Source organism: Dipodomys ordii, unplaced genomic scaffold, assembly GCF_000151885.1.
Source record: "Dipodomys ordii isolate 6190 unplaced genomic scaffold, Dord_2.0 Scaffold8, whole genome shotgun sequence".
In the NCBI taxonomy this organism is placed as follows: Eukaryota; Metazoa; Chordata; class Mammalia; order Rodentia; family Heteromyidae; genus Dipodomys; species Dipodomys ordii.
The window spans coordinates 23,643,752-23,667,424 of record NW_012267224.1 but is presented as its reverse complement, the minus strand read 5'-3'; the positions used below and the strand labels follow the sequence as shown (position 1 = coordinate 23,667,424).

General features: G+C 36.8%; 1 protein-coding gene across 3 annotated transcripts in view; it reads right to left on the bottom strand.

Annotated features, from left to right (window-relative positions):
• The window catches only part of Gabrb1 (gamma-aminobutyric acid (GABA) A receptor, beta 1), a 296,173-nt gene that overhangs the window by 42,645 nt on the left and 229,855 nt on the right, over positions 1–23,673 (bottom strand). The window lies entirely within an intron of this gene.

The following is a 23,673-nucleotide window of genomic DNA, read 5'->3' as shown; positions in this document are numbered from 1 at the left end:
TATTTCCTTGTGGAAATACTTAATAAGCATTAATAGAAACAAGGATAGAGACTTAATGCCTGAGAACAGAAAAGCAACTATGTCTTAGGTACATTAAGGGAATATTTTTTTTCCTTTTACTTCCTCAGCAACAGACAATACTAGACTGTTACCTCCCTTGCTTTACCTTCTAGCTATCCCTTCTAGCTAAAAAGGCTTCCCTGGTATCAAAATTATGGTCCAAACAAAGGGATCATTATCAATTTGTTTTCAACATCTAGAACTTTATTGAGAAAGGTATGTATAATTATAAACCACGCATTGCTTTGAAAAATATTCATGTATTATAATTTCGTGTGAGACTCACATCAATAGTCTAAACATGTGAGCACATTCTCAGGTAGTGTCATTAGAAATTTGAATTGTCGGGCTGGGAAGGTGGCTCAGTGGTTAAAGCGCTTGCCTTGCATGCCTGAGGCCCTGGGTTCGATTCCTCAGCACCACATAAGCAAAAACAAAAAAGCCGGAAGTGGCGCTGTGGCTCAAGTGGTAGAGTGCTAGCCTTCAGCTGAAGAGCTGAGGGACAGTGCCCAGGCCCAGAGTTCAGGCCCCATGACTGGACCCCAAAAACAAAACAAAAAAAAAGAAATTTAAATTGTCCCGCTAAAGTTCCCCCACTAGCTTACTTCTCTTTCTTGACACCATCACAATCCCTCTTGCTCCTCCTGAAGCTAGATTTCTAGACATTCCCTAGTTCCCTTCTCTGTGTATTTATTACTCATTCTCTCTATTTCAGTCTGATTTCTGGTTCCATCACCCAGGCAGTTTCGAACAATGTGGCTCTGACCCTTCAGGTTCTGCCATTACCAGCTTTCAGTCTTTATTTTACCAGTCACATTTGACACTGTTCTTCTTTTTCTTTTTGATACCATTGGATGGTCTGCCCATTTTTTCCTGGTTGTCCTATCATGTATTTGGAAGCTTTTCGTCTAACTCTTTGTAGACCTGTATCTTCTCCTCAGGTTGTATTCTGTGCCTTTTCTCTTATCTACCTCGATAAATTCCTATCTGGATTTCTCTTCTGAGATTCAGACCTGTGATCTCACGGTCTACCTGACAACTCCAGTAGAGGACATCAGGTCACCTCAAGTTCCACATCTTTCACATGACCTCTTGATCATCCAAACCTACTGCCTAGAGAGCTTGTTTGGAGGTTCTAGCGGGGGAGTGGTACTTGTATACCCTAGATCGAAGACCGGTCCTCATCTAATGGGCATGGTCGTCTTCTTTGACCAATCACATAGCTTTGGGAGGGACTTACATGGGACAGTGAGGGAGGAAGGGTCCGCCAGCCACATAAACCGAATCAACCCTGATGAGCAGTGAGCTATCAGATGTCACAGCCAAACCGCCCTCACATCCGGTGCAACAGTGATACTCACTAGACACTATGTTGGAAATGAACTTTACAACTTAAGGGGGATAGGAGTGAGGGGAGGGAAAGAAAACGAGGGAAGAAATGTACTCATTACCTTGTGTATGCAACTGTAACCCCTCTGTGCATCACCTTTACAATAAAACAACCAAACCAAACCAAAGAACTAAATAAAAATCCTACTTCCTGGAGCGCTTCACTGGTTAGAACTTATGTTTGACATCTTTTTGAACAACCAACTTGTAGTATTTTCTGTTTGTTCAGTTTCTCCATCAATGCTGTTATATATATATATTATATATTATATATATATATATATATAATTTTGAATCTTCTAAAAACTGGTTTTGGTATTTTTAGTCTCTACTTCTAGTGTGTTTTTGTGCCAGTACTAGGGCTTAAATGCTGCCACTTGAACTGCACTTCCACTTCTGGCTTTTTGTTGGTTAATTGAAGATAAAGAGTTTCATGGACTTTTCTGCCTAAGTTGGCTTCCAACCACAGTCCTCAGATCTCAGCCTTCTAAGTATCTAGGATTACCGTCATGTGCTAGAAGTGCCTGGCCACTTTTTGCTTATTTGCTTATTTGCACAGTGGCAGCGGGTGACTGCTCTAGCTTTGGCTCTGGCTCATGCCTCCCTCTAGTCTCAGCAGGTCCTCTAGGTTCTTAGGACACAGACCGCAGGCTTTCTGCACAGCCTGCAGGGCAGTGCGCTCCTCTGCCTCCGCCCTCATCACCTACAGGGTCTGCCTTCAGCTCCTCAAATACCCAAGATCAAGATCTCTTTTCACACACAGTTTTTGCATGTGCTTCCATTCTGCCTGAATCGGGATTAAACAAAAAAACTATTACTTTGGTTACTTTAATATCAGTCCAAAAGATACTAACATTGCTATATTTTCATTAAATCACTAGGAGAAACTTCTTTTGCCAAAAGCATCATGAGCTCATGACTTTTGTTAAGTTACGTGTGTGTGTATGTATGTGTGTGTGTGTGTGTGTATGTGTGTGGGCTTGAACTCGGGGTCTGGGTGCTGTCCCTGAGCCTCTTTGTGCTAAAGGCTAGCGCTCTACCACTTGAGCCACATTGTCTCTTTTGGCTTTTTCTGAGTAGTTTACTGGACATAAGAAGTGCATGGATTTTTCTGTCCTGGCTTACTTTGAAATGTGATCCTCAGATCTTAGCTTCTTGAATTGAAAGTGACTTTAAAAATCACAATTAGATGGATTCTTGACTCACTGGTCCATTTATTTTTTTCTTTTTCTCGTTCTTTTTCTCCCTCCCTCCTTCCTTCCTTTCTTCCTTCCTTCCTCCCTTCCTTCTCTCTCTCTCTCTCTCTCTCTCTCTCTCTTTCCTTCTTTGTCATGGGGCTTGAACTCTGGGCCTTAATACTGTTCCTGAGCTCTTCAGCTCAAGGCAAGGGCTCTACCACTTGAGCTACAGCACCACTTCTGGTTTTCTGTTGGTTTATTGGAGATAAGAATCTCATGGGCTTTCTTGCCTGTGCTGGCTTTGAACCTTGATCCTCAGACCTCAGCCTCCTGAGTAGCTATTACAGGCATGAGCCACCAGTGCTGGCTAATGATCCATTTACTTTGCATGTAATCACTTTGCATGTATACTTTGCATGCATAGTGTTTGAAGAATAATAGTGAGTATTTAGATTTGAAAGAAATACAGCCCATGTATCATTACAATGGGTGGTAAAGACAAGCTTTCTTTGTCAAAATAGGAAGAATGCCATTTGTAGGATTAGCTGTAAAGGCATTATGGTTTTTCTTCATAGAACTGTATAATCAGACAGTATAATTGAAAAAAAGGTTTTATCTATACTTTTTCCTTCACAAACACATTACTGAATTCCATCAGTAATGCTCAGGATTAGAGACACATTATATTATCAACAAAGGTAGTGCTTTCTATTTTGTAATATGAAATTTTTTCTGTAGATAAACTAGGAGGTTGGATTCCATTTTTGTTCTATAAAAACCCAGATGCGAAAAAACAACAACCCTGACTTGCAATACTCCTACAATCAATTAAAAAAACATGGTGAAAGGATAATGTTATTTCTGAGTTTTTAAGTCCTAAAAATGATCTTCTACTCTGTGTATCCCTAAGATTTCAGAAGAAAGGAATCTTCCTTATCCCACATCACAGATATTTCCATAGCTACAGACTTCTCTGGCAGAATAACAAACAGATCTTCAAGACTCTCCTGGGCCTGATCATTTTCTTAAAAGAAAGCTTTCTCACAGAGTAGAAACAGCCTATGACTTTGTTGTACATCATGTAATTATATTTGGACCAATTAAATGATTCCCCTTTTAACGTTGGTCAATGTAAGAGGCTTCTGGAGTGAACTAAAATAGAAATTCATTTCTACTTCATGTCTTGATGCACAAGACACACAGGCAGGAACACAGATTACTTTTTGCTTTAAAAAGAAATTACCATCTGCTTTGCATAATATTTGGTAATATTTAGGTCCTGTCTTACTGTGGCGGTCTTTTGATCACAAAATCTCCTCAGTTTTGCTTTTACAGGGAATGTGTAGGTTTGTCTATTAACAGAAAAGCAGAGTGAGAATAAAGGCATATTTTTGTTGAAAAATTTAATACATTGAAATTACATCAGAAAGTTAGTCCTGCAAAAAACAGTCTTAAACATAAACAGTGAAGGACTGAAAAATCTGTATATAACTGTCACAAATCCATACGTGTTTCACCATGTATGCATCTGTATACTCACAATGATTTGATTTTATAGAATGCTCTCAGAGTAATTTCCTAGCCTTGGTCAATTTTCTTTCTTTCTTTTTTGGTGCAAAAAGTACTTTCGAAGATGGTTAAGCACTTTGGGAAGCTGATTTAACTTTTAGGCCAATCAAGGATGATTTAAGGCTAAATGAAATAATGTATGTGCAAGCACTTTGCAAAGTACAAATCTCTCTACAAATGCCAGAGAGGGTTTTACTGCTATTAAATAAATGGCAGAAGAGTTAAAGTCTCTTTCTAAACAGTACGTTTATTTGCAACTACTGGATAATAAATCTCCGGATTGGAAAAAAAAAATCACTAATGTTCCAAGTAAAGGCTGACTCCTAAGCAGAACACTTCTGACCACTCAGGGCTGGATGCATTTCTTGAGATTTGAAATCTTTGCAGGGGCCATGGTATTACAGCCTAAAGGTACCAGTCCTTGCAGAGGAGGAATATTTTGAGAGTTCATTTCACTCATTGTACTACAATGCAGTTTATTCCATTTGGTTTTTTGAAAGGGTGAAAGTCATGAGAAATTGTAATGCAGCTCATTCTTTTCATATAGCTTGTGGGTAATAAGCTGGAATTTCTGTCACTGATGATCACCATTCCTGAGGAGTTTCAATGAGGATACAGGAAATTCCTTGGCTGCCAGTAATACGATGGTTACTATTTCTAGGGTGGTTTTGGGAAAGTCTTGAAATGAACTATAAGTTTATCTTCGCCCAAACTCAGAAAATATCCTTGAGATAACATTTACATTGGATGTGTTTGGGTTACATTTGCATTGTTTTTACATCAGGGTTTGTTGACTCCCAGCATTATGGGTGACATGTGAGCCTTCATATATTGGAGTCTGAGCCTCAGAAGATAATCAAAGACGCACATTAGGTTTTTACAAAGTCAAATTAAGTTAAAAAGTTTTTAGGTATGGATTCTAATCCAATATGATCACTGCTTCTTGGAAGAAGAAATATGGACACAGATATTTACAGGGAAGATTCACTCTGCAGACTGCCTTTGTATTTGTGCTGTAATATCAGCATTTCCCTGGGTCTCTGGCCTGCTAGCTTGCCTGTCCTGTAGCCTTACATACTTTATAGTTAAATAAAACAATTCTTTAAAAATGAATATCTCTCTGTCTGCCTGTCTGTATGTGTCATCTACAACTTATTGGTTCTATTTCTCTGGAGAACTCTATATTGAATATATTCTTTTTTAAAAAATTTTTTTATTGCAAAGATATTGTACAGAGGCGTTACAATTACATAAATAAGACAATGAGTACCTTCTTGTCGAGCATTGTTACCCTCTCCTTGTTGTTAGTGCAGGCAACCTTGTATCATAAATTAAAGGGCAGAGTTGCCTCGTTGAGTTCAGCCTCAGCTTTCTACTTTCCTGAAACAGGTCTTTGAGTCAGCCACTTAATCTCTCAGGTTCTTAGTTTTCTTGCTTACAAAATGGGAATTTGGCATTATTTTCATAATCCTCATCAACTGAATAAAGATTCCAGGACTAAAACCTTTTTACAACAGGATTTAATTGTGTCCTTTCATAAGCATTCAAAAATGCTAGTTGTTATCATATTATTATTTCTATGCTATTTCAGTGAGAAGTCTTCATGGGGGCAGCAGAAATGGACTAAGTCTAGTGAAACAAACAGGATTTTATTGAAGGATGTTGGGTAGTTCAAAACACCACTGAGAGCATCAGAGATGAAACCATCACCACAATGGATGCCATGGAACTGGTCAGCCAGAGGTATCAATACATTTTCCCTGTCTCTCTGGATCATTAATCTCTGAAACTGGAGACAAGACAAGCTTGCCAGATCCAAGGTCAGCAGCTGCTGCAGTACGGCTACCTTTGTCATGATGGATTCTTGGGGCTTGTTTCTTCGTTATAGCACTGACTTCCATTTGGCATCTGCAGTGAGTGTGCTTCAGGGTTGCAACCTAGGTCTGTCTCAGATTCAGTGGTAAGGGGTACTGGGAAAGAAAGTATCAAGTAGTTTTAGTTTTGATAATGGGAGATAGGCTGTTCCTTAAAAGGTGGTAGAGCTTTATGATATAGAAATGCTGCATGTTCAAAAATTGGCCAATATGTACCGTATGTATAAATGGACTAAATTTTGGATAAATTGACCCCTAGTCATAGGGATTTTTATTTTTACTTGTGTGGTTTATTTTTCAGTTCTTCTACAATCTTTTCCCTGTTTTATTTCCAATCACTGATGCACATAATAATAATAAAGCATAGAGTTTTGACTCTAACCTTGCTAGTGTATTTGTGAGTGTTAGAACCTTTGGTGTGATAGATGTCAAAAAAAGGGTCTAACATTATTTTATTGCTGTGAAGATATTTCATTATGACTCCTTGGACAATATCTTACTACAAGAAATAAATATATTGAAAACGATGAACTTTGGAATCAGAAAGAAGGGGGTTTGTATTTTGGTTTTCAGGTTAGTGTCATACTGACTACAGGGAGATTTCATTCTTAACTTGGGTCTTGGCCTCTCCACTTGTAAAATAAAAATAGCAAACAATGCCTGACCCTAAACGGATGTTTGTGAGAATTGGACCTAACTTATGACATATAATATGGGCTTAGGAAAAATGGAGCCGACTGTAATCATTTCTTGGTTTTCAGGGGCACCACCAAGATCAACAAAACAACATTTTATCCGATATTTTTAGATTTTTATCCACAGGACAACAACAAATAAATGTCAATTATTTTGAGTATAGGTTTTTTTTCTTTGGTGACATTATTAATGAGCATTACTTATGATGGAAACTTTCTGGATAAGAGAACCATCTCTAAAAAATACCCAACAAAAACTAGATCAATAGCTTCAAAATGTTTTTATTTTTTTTTAAATTAAGGTCAATGACTTGCTCTTCCATGCCAAACCAAACCAGAATACTCATCTCACAAGAAACAGTAGGGATATCTTATTTATAGCATATCCTTTCAACCCCTAAATTTAGCATCCCTACCATTCTCTTTTTATACTTGGTATAAATGCAGCTAGTTGGTGAAGACTGAAAAAAAAGGGTACTTGGCTGCATATGGTAAGCAAACAAATCTTTGCCCCAAATTTGTTCTTTGGAAGAGTGGGTTTGTTGATCAAAGTTTGAGTGCAGAAGATGCTCTTGTATTAGCCATTTGATATTCCTAAATGTATGCATGTACTCAAGTGTTTTTGAAAGAATTTTTTTTCAATCTTGAAAACCAATGTGCACAAAATATATCTATTTGTGATTTCTTGGCTGATACAGTTGTTCAATGAGTTGTCATTGTGCTGGGCATTGTGCTGGGCACCAGGATACAGAGAGGAGAAACACACACTTGACTTCTTTACTTTTTCATGGAGTGTACACACTAGGTGGGGAGCCAGCCATTAATCAAGTTCAGTTTCCCTGTTCAAAGGAAGTGTTTATTCATCTATTCAATTCACTCATTCAACCACTCACTTAACAACTATTTGCTGATACCTACTAGGTGTCAAGCAGTATGTTATGTGCTACAGTAACAGCCATTTTCTTTACATGCTTATTAGGTGTCAGGCCCTCTTCTAGTTGATTTATGTACCTATAATCCTCACAGCCTGCCCAAGAGGTGTGTATTGTTTTACAGACAAAGAAGCATAGTTTGAAAAGGCTATATAACTTGTTTAAGGTAGCATGACTAGAAATGGTTGGTGTTCTGTGGTCTGACAAAACCACTGAAGCCCAAACTTAACCTCTGCTCAATAGCATCTCAGAGAAGTCCATTTCGTGACTCACACAGTTGATGAACCAAATGACTAGACCCATTTAAGTGCACAGCAGAAAAATTACTGCTCCCTTGGGGCCCTTGATGTATCTGCTCTAATGGGGCTGACAATTTCTATAAATTAGGAAAACAGTAATTAGGCCTATTGGATTGAGTTTGGGGACTAGAAATGCTACTGCAATAGTTGTAGCCACAGATAGTGAAAGCAAATGTCACAGAAAACCATTTATTGTCCTGCTCAATGACCCCTAGGGTGTCTTTAGGAGATACCATCTCTCTGTTTTAGTCAACACAAAATTAAACAATCCTATCCCCATTTCTCATTCTTTTTTTTTATTATCTTCTGAAAAACTTCATCTTTTCTTCACTCTGAGCAGATATGTATGATGAATATCTGGAAAGGTTCAGTAGAAGAAAAAAATGAAAATGAACTTATTCACAGATTTCTGGACACTCAAGGAAAAGTTTCAAGATAACAGTGCTATTCTAATCAATGCTGACAGAAAGACAGCCTAGCGACCAGAAAGAAGATGGACAAGAGGACAGCTAAGTTGGGGAAAAGCTAAGCTAATGGGGAAAAGTGAAGCATCCAGTCTTCCCCATAGAGCTTCAGAAGCTCCTGGTAATTATGAACACTAGGGACTCTTTAGCTCTAGGGTATCAAGTTTTAGGGGACTTTTGATCTTAAAGTCACACAATAACAAATGCTTTTTTTCCTTCCTTGCTATTGTTTCTAATGTATTTGTGAAGTACCTTGTGATTTCTTTGTTGCTTTGTATGTCTCTCCCCCATGGGATAACCCTTGTTTTCACTGTATTTGATGTTGGTATAATTTGGGGAGAGGAAGGGAAAAAACAAAATGTTTAAATAGGGATACAGATTGACCCATTGCAACAATGAGATGTACAAGACACTATGCTGAAAAATGAATTTTACAATTTAGGTGGGGGTGGTGGGGTGTAGTTGAGGAGGTGGGAGGGATGGGATAGTAGGGGAAAAACAAAGGAGGAGGCAACAATGCTGGTTAGAAATGTACTCATTGCCTTGTTCATGTAACTGTAGCCCCTCTGTACAGTATTTTCACAATAAAAAACTTATTAAAAAAAGATCTTGGACTGTAATATCCAGAACAATAAGCTAAATAAGTCTTTTCTCTTCAGAAGTTAAAGAAAATCACACAATAGAACTTGATACAGCTATAGTAAAAATGGGAAAATAAACAATATAAAAAATGAGTAGATTTTGGTAGACACACTTCCTGAAGGAAGACAGTATGAAAAATAGGCATAACAGAAGCTGTGTCACATCTAATTAAGACAGCAAAGAGATACTACTACATCCTTATGAAAATAGATAGTAACCCAAACACTGACAACCACAAATACTTGCAAGGATATGGGGAAAACAGGAAATCTCATTGGTGGCAATGAAAAATGATATAACCATTTTGGAAGACAATTCAATGGTTTCTTTCAGAATTAAATATGATCTAATAATCATACTTTTTAGTATTTTGTTAAATGAATTAGAAACTCATATCCACCCCAAAACCTGATTAAGAATATTAGCTATATTCAAAAATAAATGAGTCATCAGTCTATGAACAGATATAGAAGAACCTTAAGTATGTATTTCTAAGTAAAAGAAACTTCTTTTTTTTTTTGGTTCATTGTGGGGCTTGAACTCTGGGCTTGGGTTCTGTCCCTGCGCTGTTCAATCAAGGCGAGTGCTCTACTGCTTGAGCCACAGTGCCACTTCCGAGTTAAAGAAACTTCTAAGTAAAAGAAATACTAATGGTTGGATATTCCAGACAGTTCCAAATTGAGACTATAATGATACTTAACATAATCCAAAAGGTTCACAATAATGCTTATTATTATAAAATTTAGTGTTTTACTAAGCAAAAAGAAAAGTCTAAATGTTAGTAAAGAAAAACACAATCTTATCAACAACACCAGAAACTGGAAAACACTGGAATATTGGCCTAAAAAATGTGAGGGAAGTTGATTTCTAGTAGGGAGGTTGTACTGATTTCAACTCAAACTAATTGGCAGCAGTGAATATAGACATTGTCAGACATGCAAGATCCTCAAGGAATTACCTTTTAAGTAGTAAGCTCTCTCAGGATAAAAATAAAGGAAGAAAGTGTAGAATTCAGTAATCAGAGGCTCCAAGATAGCAAAAAAAAAAAAAAGACAAATGCAAAATCTGAGGATGTTGGGAAAAGAAATCACAAGATGAAAATAGTATGGGCAGGCCTGGAGAGCAACCAAGGCGCAGGGAAGCATGAGAATACAGAATTGTGGGGAATATGTCCCCAGAACATTAATTTGATCTATACCCCTGTTTTTAGGAAGATATGGAGATCTAAAACAAATATTTTTGTGCTCAATTTCCTGTGTGTGTGTGTGTGTGTGTGTGTGTTTGTGCCTGGGTGCTGTCCCTTAGCTTGTATGCTCAAGGCTAGTGCTCTACTATCTGAGCTACAGTTCCACTTATGGCTTTTTGCTGGGTAAGTGGAAATAACTGTCTCATGGACTTTTCTGCTCCATCTGGCTTCAAACTGCAATCCTTAGATCTCAGCTTCCTGAATAGCTTGGATTATAGGAGTAAGCCTTTGGTGCCTGGCAGTGTTCAATTTAATAATAGGGAGCAAGTTACATTGTACAGGAAACAGAAATTAGACACAGAACTAAAGAGCTCAGTTGTAAATAATATCCACACAGTTATGAAAATGTGAATACTGAATATCAATCTAACAAAAATTTGGACATAGCTAAGGATTTCATTAATCAAATCAAATACTTAGCAAATGTCTTCAGATGAGCCACAAATCAAGATATATTGGATATTGGGGAACTCTGAAGGCCATCTACAGTGCCGAAGTCCACCTACAGTGCCAGGAATGACTGTCTCATTGCTGGATGGTAAGACAGAGAAGTAGCTGTTTCCCAAAGGAAACATAGGAAGGGCTTCCCTAATAACTACCTGTATTTAACATTTGCAAATGCTGGTTGATCATTGGATATTAATATTAGAGAGATATAAGGGAAAATGTGTATTTCTATGTGTGTGTATGTGTGTGTGTAAATGAGCACATGTATGCATATGTGTTTTTGTGGAAGATAAGGACTAATGAAAAGTAACAGGCTGAATTTAATCAAATTAAATATATACACATTTGGAACCAACTTAGAGTTGATGTATCATGAAAATTACTAACACTAATATAGTTATGAACTTACTTGCGACATAAGTATCAAGGGAGTCAGACCACCATGAGTTCTCCTAAAATGTGTCGTGGTGTTATTGATAGAGAAGATACTAAATTTGAAGGATACTCAATAGACTTCATTATCATATTCATACTATATAATAATATACAACATATTATAGATAATTATATACATGTGTATATATTATATACCATTATATATAATATATTGTGTTATATAATATATATTATGTGCAATATAAAGTATATTATTACAACAATAGAAGATATCATAATTCATATTGTACTGTGTGACTAATTGTTAGCTAACTCCAGACCTCAGGGGCATGTGGTGAAAGATGTGGTGTTGTAGGTCAGACAACTTAATTCCTTGTTAACAAGTACAGGACTCTGTACTGCATACCTTTTGTATCAACCTTTGACATCTTATATTTAGAATTAGAGGATTAGGTTATTGATCCCTCAGGTTTTCCATTTGCCTTCAAATTTCATGATTTCTTCCCTAGGAGTTTCTTTTCTTCATTGTGCTTATGTATTAGAATACTTGAGCAATAGAATCTACAACATCCCTTACAACTGAGAATGTATATGACATAGAAGTTCATGACACTAGCATTTGAGTCACAGAGTCATGGGTTCAGGGTCTTTGATCTTAATTAGCCATGTACCTTGGACCAAGTTACTTAAATTTTCTGAGCCTGTGATCTTACTCCTAGAGGCTAATGATACTTTTCAATTTCATGGATAGGTTGTAGAAAAAATGAAATACCTAATGAATGTAAATCACAAGAAATAGAGTCAGTTGATAATTAATTAACAATATAATTATAACTTTTTTTCTGATAATAGGAGACATTATTTCTTGACCCTCCTAAGTACAGACACCATTTTCTGATACATAGAAGTGACAGGCTAGACATATAGAGCCTTTGTTTTGAAACCAAGTCCATCAGTCATTCTCAGCCATCCTCTGAATCAGAGCAGCTGACAGAGCCCTCAGTGAGGTCATTATTTTTAGCTTTGGAACTGTTAGAAAGTCGGCAGGGGATTTTCATGGCATTCAACAAATTAGCAAAGGTCATCAAAACAAATCCACTTACTGAATTCATTGGCCTGAAATTCTATCAAACCAGCGCTGTCATAGTGAATTAAAGAGCATCCTACTGGCCATATTTCCATAAAAATGGGTCAAGCTGAATTGTGTTTAGATTTGGTCCATTGTGACTGCATTTTAAATTCTAAATGCAGACCCACCCAAGTCACTTACTTTCTCTAGTCCTTTTGTTTCCTGATACAGTAAAGTATATCTTTTTTTTATTGTGAAAATACTGTTCAGTGGGGTTACAATTACACGAGCAAGATGAGTACATTTCTTTTTTTTTCATTTTATTTTATTTTATTTTTTGTGGACATACTGTACAGAGGGGTTACAATTACATGGGCAGGATAATGCCTGCATTTCTTATCAAGCATTGTAGCCTCCTCCTTTGTTTCCCCTTCCCTTCCCATCCTCCCCCACAACCCTCCTCCTTCCCCCACCAAAGTTGTAAAGTTCGTTTCGACATAACGACTTGTACATCTCATTGTTGCAATGGGTCCACCTGTATCCCTATTTAAACGATTTGTTTTTTCCCTTCCCCTCCACAAATTATACCAACATCAAATACAGTGAAAGCAGGGGTTTTACTGTGGGGGAGGGACATACAAAGCAACAAAGAAATAATCTTATAAATGTGTTAGAAACAATCTCATGAAAGAAAAAAAAACATTTGAATACATATCTTAGGGTTCAACTTATCTGACCTTTTCTGCTTGACTCAGACATCTACTAGATATTGCAAATAAGGGAAACCATGGGACCTATGCTTCTTTGGGCCTGGCTTACTTCACTTAATATAATTTTTTCCAAGTCTTTCCATTTCATAACAAATGGGACAATGTCATTCTTTCTGAACGGAGGCATAGAATTCCATTGTATATCTTTTTTTTATAGTCTAAACGTTTTGCTTTCTGCCTGTCCAAGTTCAAGATGCATTACAGGAAACCATTGTTAAATTCTCTAACCTCTTTCACCAGGCTGTTTAGATTCATTTTTTTAAGTGTGTGTGTGTGTGTGTGTGTGTGTGTGTGTGAGATGTTTAACCTTGTTACTCAGTCTTATATCAAGATTTTTAAAAATGGCTCAGTTTGGCACATACATTTTCAGACCCTGCCCTTAATGTTATTCCTGCTTGTTTGATTACCCAAGCTAGTAGAGCAGCTAACTAGCCATACTGTGACTTTTACCAAATATCCCAAAGTCCATCTCCTTGTTTTCTGCATTGTCATCCATAATGTTTAGAATACAATAATTGAGCACTGGTGCAATTGAGTATCCTGAATTATACCTTTCAATCAAGACAGACCATCAATTATTGGGGTCTTCCAGTGACTTCATATTTTCATCCCATAGAATTTCTTTTGCTGAAAAAATAGTTTCATGAAACCTAGAGACTTCTTTCTGAGAATCTGCTGGAGAAATAATATCTATGCCTCAATAGAAAAAAAAAACCTGTACGTCTTTTGAATAGCAACTTAAGATTTTGTTTTATGGACAGTTTGAATCCTAACAATGGGATGTGTTTCCTTTACTTCAGAGATAAATTGGAAGTCCATTTCTTTCAGTAGTAAAAGATCTGGCTTTGTTATTTCTCTATCCATAGGTCTTAACACAATGCCGTATGCTTATTTTTTTGAACTGTCCACATTTTGTGTGTGTGTGTGTGTGTGTGAGAGAGAGAGAGATGCCTCCTATCTTTTGTAGAATGAGATGAAGATTCAGTATCCATTCTACCTCTATTCTTTCAGTGGATCAACAGCTTACTAACTGTTGTTTAGCAATTCTTCTACATACAAGTTTGCTTCCAAGTAATCAGATTTAACCTCAATGCCATTGAGCCTTACAGGATTGAACTTTCCTCTTTCTCTACAATGGAGTTGACCTAAGTAATCTTTGTTCTATCTGGTCCTAAGATCTTCTTTTTTTATTGTAAAAATACCGTACATGGGCAAGGTAATGAGTACATTTCTTATCAAGCATTGTTGCTTCCTCCTTTGTTTACCCTTCCCATCCCATCCCATCTTAAACGCCTCCCCCACCCCAAGTTCGTTTTTCGACATAATGTCTTGTACATTTCATTGTTGCAATGGGTCCACTGTATCCCTATTTAAACAATTTGTTTTTTCCCTTCCCCTCCACAAAGTATACCAGCATTAAAACAGGGGTTATACTGTGGGGGAGGGACATACAAAGCAACCTACATGGCAGCCAGGTGCCAGTGGCACACACCTGTATCCTTAGCTATTTAGAAGGATGAGATGGGAGGATTGAAGTTCAAAAACAGCTTGGGCAGGAAAATGTATAAGATTCTTATTTCCAATTAACCACCGAAAAAAGAAAGAAAGAAAGAAAGAATGAAAGAAAGAAAGAAAGAAAGAAAGAAAGAAAGAAAGAAAGAAAGAAAGAAAGAAAAGAACAAAGCTGCTGGGCACTGGTAGCTCACGCCTGTAATCCTAGCTACTCAGGAGGCTGAGATCTGAGGATCACGGTTCAAAGCCAGCCCAGACAGGAAAGTCCGTGAGACTCTTATCTCCAATAAACCACTAGAAAACCAGAAGTGCCACTGTGCCTCAAGCGGTAGAGCGTTCACCTTGAGCTGAAGAGCACAGTGACAGCGTCCAAGACTAGAGTTCAAGCCCCATGACCACCACCACCACCACGACCACCATCACCATGACCACCACCACCACCACCACCAACAAAAAAGAACAAAGCTGGCATTAGTAGCTCATGCCTGTAATCCTAGCTACCCAGGAAGCTGAGATCTGTGGATAATGGTTAGAAACTAGCTCAGGCAGGAAAGTAGTCTGAGACTCTTATTAACCACCTAAAAACTTAGGCTAACTCCATTGTAGAGAAAGAGGACAGTTCAATTCTAGGAGGTTCAATGGCATTGAGGTTAAATCTGATTACTTGGAAGCAAACTTGCATGTAGAAGAATTGCTAAACAACAGGTAGTAAGCTGTTGATCCACTGAAAGAATAGGGGTAGAATGGATACTGAATCTCCATCTCATTCTACAAAAGATAGGAGGCATCTCACTTACTTCTTGATCTGTTTACACAACTTTTCTCTTTTTCTTTTCCTTTCTTTTTCTTTCTTTTTTTTTTTTTTAACCAGTCATGGGGCTTGAATTCAGGGCCTGGGTACTTTCTCTGAGCTTCTTTTGCTCAAGGTTAGCACTTTACCACTTGAGCCACAGCACCACTTCCCACAAATTTTCTTTATCACTCCTGGATTCTATTTTAACCAGAGATTTCTTTTATTATTTTATATTCTCCTCAAAATAGGTGTAATTGTCAGGGGGAACTTATTTTGCCTAGAACATTTTTACATAATAAAGGCTAGCAATTTGGTGAATGAATAAAGTTTGGTATGTTGGAATCTTTAGCGATAACAATAACACTAGCAAGTATATTAATAATATTGATTGCTAGTTAAGCTCTGTTTTGGTATATTCTCTAAACTATTAGGTAGAGATTGAATTGTTAAATTTATGGATAGTTAAAAAAAGTGTGACAAAGGATGGATTCTTCCTATTATCTTCCTTAATGAAATGAAAAATGTATCTAATTTTGAATAGGGGTCATAGTTATTAAATAATACCTTGGAAAGAGGAACTATGGGACCAATTCTTTTGTCCTGTCACTTTCTTATCTGTCAAACAGACCCAGCAACCATCTGCCTGGTGTTTTATAGAATGCAGAAAAGCATGCTGATATTTGTCTGTTTAGCTCAGGAACAGACTCACACCAATATCTGTGTTTGAGCTGCCAATGATAGGGAGATAAATGCATCTCCAACATCTTTTCAAGTGGTCTCACATTAATCTGAGTGGAATCGAGTCACTGGCCTATGAATCTGACTACAAAAGTGTAAGGGAATTTAATGTAAAGTTAAAATATCAGCAGAATATTTCTCCAGTTGCTGCTCAACGATCTAATTTCTAATTTTCCAAAACTTGAATGGCCTTGATGCATGTGGTCTTTGAGAACCCAGGCCGTAGTTATCTTGTCATCTAAAAAGTACTGCAGTACTGGCAGCATCGTGAGTGCTACATGTATAACACACTCGTTGGATGAAAAATCTGAAACCTTTGAGAATCCAGAAATAGACTAACAGAACCAGAAGAAAGTGATGAGTAGATATTCCCAGCACGCCACCATCAGTCAAGTCTACAGCAAAGGAGAAGAGGGCTTTGATTGGTTGGCGATATAAAGATCAGCTTTTTAAGTGAAAGCCAAGAAATAGAGAAGAAAATGGTGAGAACTGATGAGGGGAGAGTGGTGGCAACATTGACAGCAGCTATGGCAACGAGCAGAGTGATGACAAGCATGACAGAACCGAAGAAAAGGAGCCCTCACAACTGTAGTAGCTGGTGCTTTTTAGCACCAAGGAGAAGTCAATAGCTGACTGCCCTTTCCTTCACGGAGACCTGTGATGGCATTTCTGAGTAACAAGCCATGGTTCCAGGCCATGTTTCTATCATGTCTCTGCCTCTCAGCCTCCCATGATTCCAATCCAATCGGCCCAAAGAAAATCACAGATCATCAAAAGCAAATCCCTCTTCCTCTCCCTCCTCAATGTTCTGAATCTCATTTCGTGCTCTTATCACATTCTTGCTCTCCAAAACAGCCTTCTCAAGTGCTCACTGCTTTTACTCCTATACCCTGAGACTTGCAGTAAGTGACATGTGACTTAGATTTTTCTTCTTCATTCCTAAAATCCCCTAAATTTTAATTTCATTTCATGTGATTGCTATTGTGGTCTGCCAGGCCAAGGGTAAATCTCCTCCATTTGCCTGTTTACCTTCTATTTCACCCTCCTGTTCTTGTCTTTATGAGTCTAGCTATGCTAGATTACTTTTATACACCCAAGACTTTACATGACTTGACTAATTGCAATGATTCCTTCCATTTTTATCTCAGCAAATCATTTCCATTTCTAAACTTTACTATGGCCTGTAACTGTATCACCTCCATAATAAAAATTTCATACACATTAGCCTTTAACCTCCTTTTCCTATCTTTCTAACTAATTATATGTAGTATTTGGACCCAAATAACTATTTCCTTATGGTGATGACTTTCAATTTGACCACTTTTGGTCTGTCTCTCATCTCCCTCACAAGTGCCATAACTTTCCTAGACTATCTTCAATCTCATGGCTATGCATTGTAAACACTTACTTTTTTTTATACCCATCTCCTTTTCCTTATACTCTTTGCTAGATTGTATGTATGTATCTGTATACATCCAGGCTTCCCAATACATTTCACTTTCTCCGAATCTATTGCTACCTAAATAAACATACTCATTGGTTCACGATATAATAACCTTTATTTCTGCTTTAGTAAATCATAGAACAAAAACAGAGGAAAGTTTCCACAGCATGTCATCATACTTTTTTACTTATGAACATAATACCTTCTCTCTTGCTAGTCTAGGAGAACAGTGTGATCTCTTCTTATAATTGACTTTCCACTACATCTTCTCTGCCCCATTCGGCTAATCTCTGTATCAGCAAGATTTTCCTCTCTTGCATTCCAATTTCCTGTTTGTCACCTGATTATTCACACCAGAATACAATCATGCTCTTATTGCTTCCAACTTCAAAGGAGGAAACAAAAGATTTTTCTGTACACTATTTCTGTCACACAATTTTACTTTTCCCCAAGAAAATTCACTGGAGTTTACTATTTGCTGTTTGTACTACCTCTTTCTCTTCATGCGTCCATTACACTTAGAATTTCACTCCAGCCTGCTAAATCCAATTGGCAGTAATCTTATATAATTTGGTATATGAGGTGCATTTGCTTCTTTTTCTGGGATTTTTTTTTTACCTTGGTTTATAGTTTTTCTTCTAGAATTCCTACAGCTTCACTGTAGTACTTTTTGTTGACTTGAATCAACTGCTTACCCAAAAGGAATAGGGACAAATGAGATAATGCCACTGTGTTGTGATTTATTCATTGGTGAAATGGAAACCATCATGACACTTGCTGATAAAGCCATAGTTCAGATCAAGTGAGCTCTTACTTCATTCATTTATACATACCAGTTCTCCCACATTTTTCTTTTTCCAATCTCATGACATTGACAAAGTTTAGCAGTTGGACTTCTGAAAGTCCAATGTTGGGGTTGTAATAGAGATTCATGGATTTTAAATTACAGCTATAATCATATGACTTTGGAATTTGTATGTCCAGATTTGAACTCTCCTCAACTCTGGACTTAGGCTTTCCATTCTAAACCTATTATCTACTTAATATCTATATAAATTTAAAATGTTAGAAACTGATACGAAGGCTGGAGTTGTGGCTCACGTAGTAATACATGCCTAAGTGTCACAAAGCCTTATGTTCAAATTGCCAATAAAGATAAAGAAAGATGAAGAAAGGAAGAAAGGAAGAAAGGAGAAAAGCTGATATGCTCTTGACCTGTAGCATTTCCTGAGAGGTTTTACTGTGAAAAACCTCATGATATATGAAATTCCCACAACAGAACTCCCCATTAAAAGATGATCACATATGAATTCAGCGGGAGTGATGTATACTTCAGAGCTGGTGTTCTACTTCATCTGAGCTGTATTTAAACCTGGTGTTTATACTTCAAATGCATTCAGCATACAATTCACCTTGATATGCCTTGGATTGCCTTTTTCATAGTCTAAGTTTTGGTACATGAATGTGATATCTGAGGCATCTTATTTCAGAATGTCATGTTTTCAGCGTTTGCTATGGATTATCTATCACTTCTCTTAATATTATTCATACTAATGTTCTCATAATATCATTATTGTTACTACCTAGCGTTAAGTGAAACCAAATATTAATTTTTTTAAACATTTCATATGTATTAGATTGTCTTTAAAATGAAATTTGAAGCAGTGTTACAGCATTGTATGATGTCAAATTGGTAGAAGAATACTTTTCAATTTCATGGAACCTAGGAAGAAAATTTAACATTATTCTAACTAAAAAGAATGGTCAGGAAATTGAAAAGTTAGAAGATTCAAGCTTGGTTCCTTTTATTATGTTTCTAGATTAAAGGGTGGAAGTAAGGATCAGGAGGAACAACAGGGAGGGTATCGTTCTGCATTTCTTGGATGAGGGGGAAGCACTTCCAAATACACCCAGTCTAAAGTCAGAGGATTATTATGCAACTATGTTCCTTTTAAAAGAGTAAGACACAAGTTGGGCATATATTGTTTATACAAATTCGAAAAGCAAGAGATAAACCCTAGCAACAACAACAAGAATAGAGGCACACATAGAGAAGCACCCAGAATTCAGTTAAGTGGGTATTGAGGGAAATGCTGGTGGCCACGAAAGTCCATCATCACTGCAGTTAGGTGGAGGAAGGTGATGAGGAGGTGGACAGTCAGATGCAGTTGACAACTGAGACTCTGAAGCTGACAGATCTCGAGAGAGAGAATGATTACTTGACTCTGGTAAAAGGATTACATTACTTAAGATGAGAACAGTGCCACAAAATCACCTGTGTCTTGAGCTGTGAAAAAAATACCTGATCAACGAGAGGTGGAGAGGGAACTTTTTGCTCCAGAAGCATTAATTATGCACAATGATAACTCATCACCCTTCCCCCCCCAAACCAGGAAGACACTTAGAAAATGTAGATTGTAAGGTAAGGATGGGTATGAGTACAATTCTCTTTCATCTGCTCTTGTTTCCTACAAAGCAAGAACATTAACACACTGTGAGCAATGTTTACAGCTATGACCCTGAGTCATCAAAAGTGGATGAATCATCTTAGAACTCTCTCTTGAGAAAGATTCACATCAAGAATGGTTAAAATAAATGACTCAGGAAATACCAAGCCTCTAGAAAGCTGAGGTATAACCTTCTGATTTGTTCACACACACATACGTACACACCCTTAGTTTTTGGACATAAAGGAAAATAAAGCAGAGTATTCTTCTTTATTAAAATTAAGTCTGTTCTCTGTATAAACGGCCCAGCCAAATATTATCTTTAAAGTGGCTTTCAGAGGAGTAGTGGTGTGCTACATTTCTGAGAATCATCTACATATGAGAAAGTAAGCCCCTCGCCCAAGGTCCTTAACAAAACCTGAGCTGATCAGATTTCAGTGTTTGCTTGTTATTCAGGTCACCCTAAATGACTTTTCTGTCCCAGCTAATTTAAAACTCAGAATCTCTAGAATTAACTGCTGAGCAACCAGTGTAACAAAGACTTTGGGCTAATAATGTAAGGCACAGTAGGGAGTAAACAGTCTTGGAAAGAAGATTAAGAAACAAGTGAGACCACACAGTAGAGGGGTGTGTGTGTGTGTGTGTGTGTGGTTTGATTCTTACAACTCAAAGCATGGTCTACGGAGCAATAGCATCAGCATCAGCATCACTTTGTGTTGAAAATAGTCTTTCAGGGACCTATCCGACTCACTGAGCCAGAATCTGCATTAACAACTTTCTGGTTGCCATGTGATCTGCAACAAACACTACAAGGAACTATGCGATTATTGATAGCTTTCTGTTCTGGTTTCTAAGCCAGCAACCTTTGGCTCTCGTCAGTGAATTTTGTGGTCTGAATTGTAGATCTACAGAATATAGGTACTAGGAATACATTCAACATGAAATCAAGAGGGAGCTCTGTGAGAAGTCTATCTTTTGACATAGTTGAATGTGGGTAGATCAAACACAGTGTGGGGGATTAAAGATTAATGCAGAAGTTGGCCTGACATTATATTGGGGGCTTGAAAAACACAAGAATGTCCCTGCTCTCAGTTTGATACACTATTTCTGTAAAACCTGTTGTCGCTTGTTTGTTCAAATGTAACTTGTAACTAGCATTTTGTTATGGGAATGTCACTAATGTAGCAAATGTCTCTGTCTCATGAATAGCTAATTCTCCCTTCTCAGAGCATCATTCATTATACAAATTAATCTCATGATGACATTTATATTATGTATCTTATTAATCTATATGTCATACTCATAAATCTTCTCTCTCTATCTGCCTGCCTGCCTATCTACCTGCTTTTAAAATACAGTAGCATCTTGGATATATTTATATATATAATTATATACATCATATATATGTTATATTATATATTTACATATATGTTATTTATTATATATAGCTATATGATTATATGTGATAGATATTATATATATGATAGGTATATAATTATGTATATTAGTAATATATATAGGTAATATATATAATATATTAGTAATACATTATATATGTATTAGCTAAACCAAGCACTATGTTAATCTGGGGGCCTTATAGAAGGAAGGTTTTCACCATGGTATGATTTGCAGCATGAATAGAAACGATTTAGAAAATAAATGGCTATATATAGGATTATATCTATCATATAGATGATTGTCTAGTTAAATCACAGAATCCTTTGATTATTTCAATGATTTTTTTCTTTTAAAATTATATTTATTTTCTGTTCTTTGCTTTCTTTCGTCACTTATTTTATATTTCTATTCTGCTTCCCCTTTAGAAAACTTGCTCTACTAGAAGGAAGTTTTTTTTTTTTTTAAAGGAGCAGAAAATCAAAGGCTAGCAGCTTTCAAACAGACTATTACACTTGGCTGTTGAGGTTTCCTGGGAAGCTTAAAATGCTCATGCCCCGACCTACCTTCCATAAATTCTTATGTTACTGCTCCATGGTAAGATGACAGTCCCAATATTTTTGAAAAATCTCTCTTTTAACATCTTTGGTCTTAAAGATAAGAATAAAGCAAGTTAACTATAGAGATTGACACCTCAGCAAAAATGAAATTTTATCGATGGTCTCATGATCCTGAGTAGATGAGGTTCATAGGACAATCTGAATCAAGATCCCTCATAACGATCTGCCCATTTCTAAGATTGATGCTCATGTATACCAATGATTAATAAAGAGTGAACTTTGAAACTGTAGGATGATTGTAGCAGCTAAACCCAGCACTATGCTAATTTGGGGCCCTATAGAAGAAAGATTTCTCACCATGGTGTGATTTGTAGCCTGAATAGAAATGATCTTGTAAAATAAATGACTATTCTTAAACTAAGCCAGTATTCAGGTTATCTGGTGTGAATGTCAGAATACAAAAACTCACTGAAGAACTGAACTTGGACAGATGAAGTAAAGAGAAAAATAAACTGAAACCAGCTTTGTTCACAGATGTGTGCTTTTTGCCTGGAGTACCCTAAAAAAATCATAAAATTCGTATATAGTGAATAGCCTAGAGAAGGGGGAATTTTATGAAGATAGCAGAGAGAAATAGTTTTCTTAAGAAGTTATAGTATTATTACCCGACTTATGAAACTGTAACTCCTCCATACATCACCTATATAGTTATGAATTTTTTAAATACTTAAAAAGAATTTAAAAATAAGATTGTCTTAATTTCAAGTCCTATTGAAACTATAACAATTTCACGACTTGAGGCAAATTACTAATTTAATGTTATAATTTACCCCTATAGGATGAGAATTGAATGGACAGCTATGTAAAGTACCTGTACATAATCAATAAATATTAACATTCATTGTTAGCTAATTAACTATCATTATTACCTAGTTTGGGCTTCAAGTGATCAAAGCCCTCAGTTCAGAAGGGTGTTTAGTAATATAAGATCAGTTTCACTATAAAATGTGTCTTTAAACATTAATCCTTGAAACTTTCAGATAAAACAGTGAGCTCTATTTCCCAATTCTCCTTAGGAATATAGTAGCAAAATCATCATTTTTCCCTACCACTAAGAAAAAAAGAACCTTGCATAAATCTAAATCTTGGAATCAGAGGTATTGCTTCTCATGCACAGACAATAAACTATTTATAGAATACAAGTGAGCCACTATGAGGCTAACTTTATAGTCAAGTTGATTGCAAAACTAATTTGCATAAAAGGAACTCCATTTCCCTATGGCTTTTTTTATTTTATAACTTGTAAAAGATCAGAGAGTTTACAGAGAGAAAGAGAAAGAGAGAGAGAAAGAGAGAGAGAGAAGGAGGGAGAGAGAGAACGAGAAAGAGAGAGAGCCTTTTCAGTTTCAAAGAAGCAGGCTGGGAAAAGGGTTTAATTAATTCAGAAAATATTCCCTTCCTACACCCACCCCTCTGCTCATCAAAAAAGCTACAGGCACTAAAATTCATTAACATTTCTATGAACATAAATTTGAAATATTCATTTTCATTAAGTAGTCTACTGAATATGATAAAATCAAATTTATCTAAGAAGATAGCCAATGCTGCTAATTTCCCTGACAATGGGGACATAAAGCAAAGGAAACCATGAATCATTCATGAAGTTCAATTTGCTTCTGTTATTTTTGGTGTTTAGCAGCCATGAATAGAACGTATGCTGCCTGTTGTAGATGCTATTTTTAAATTATTTCAGA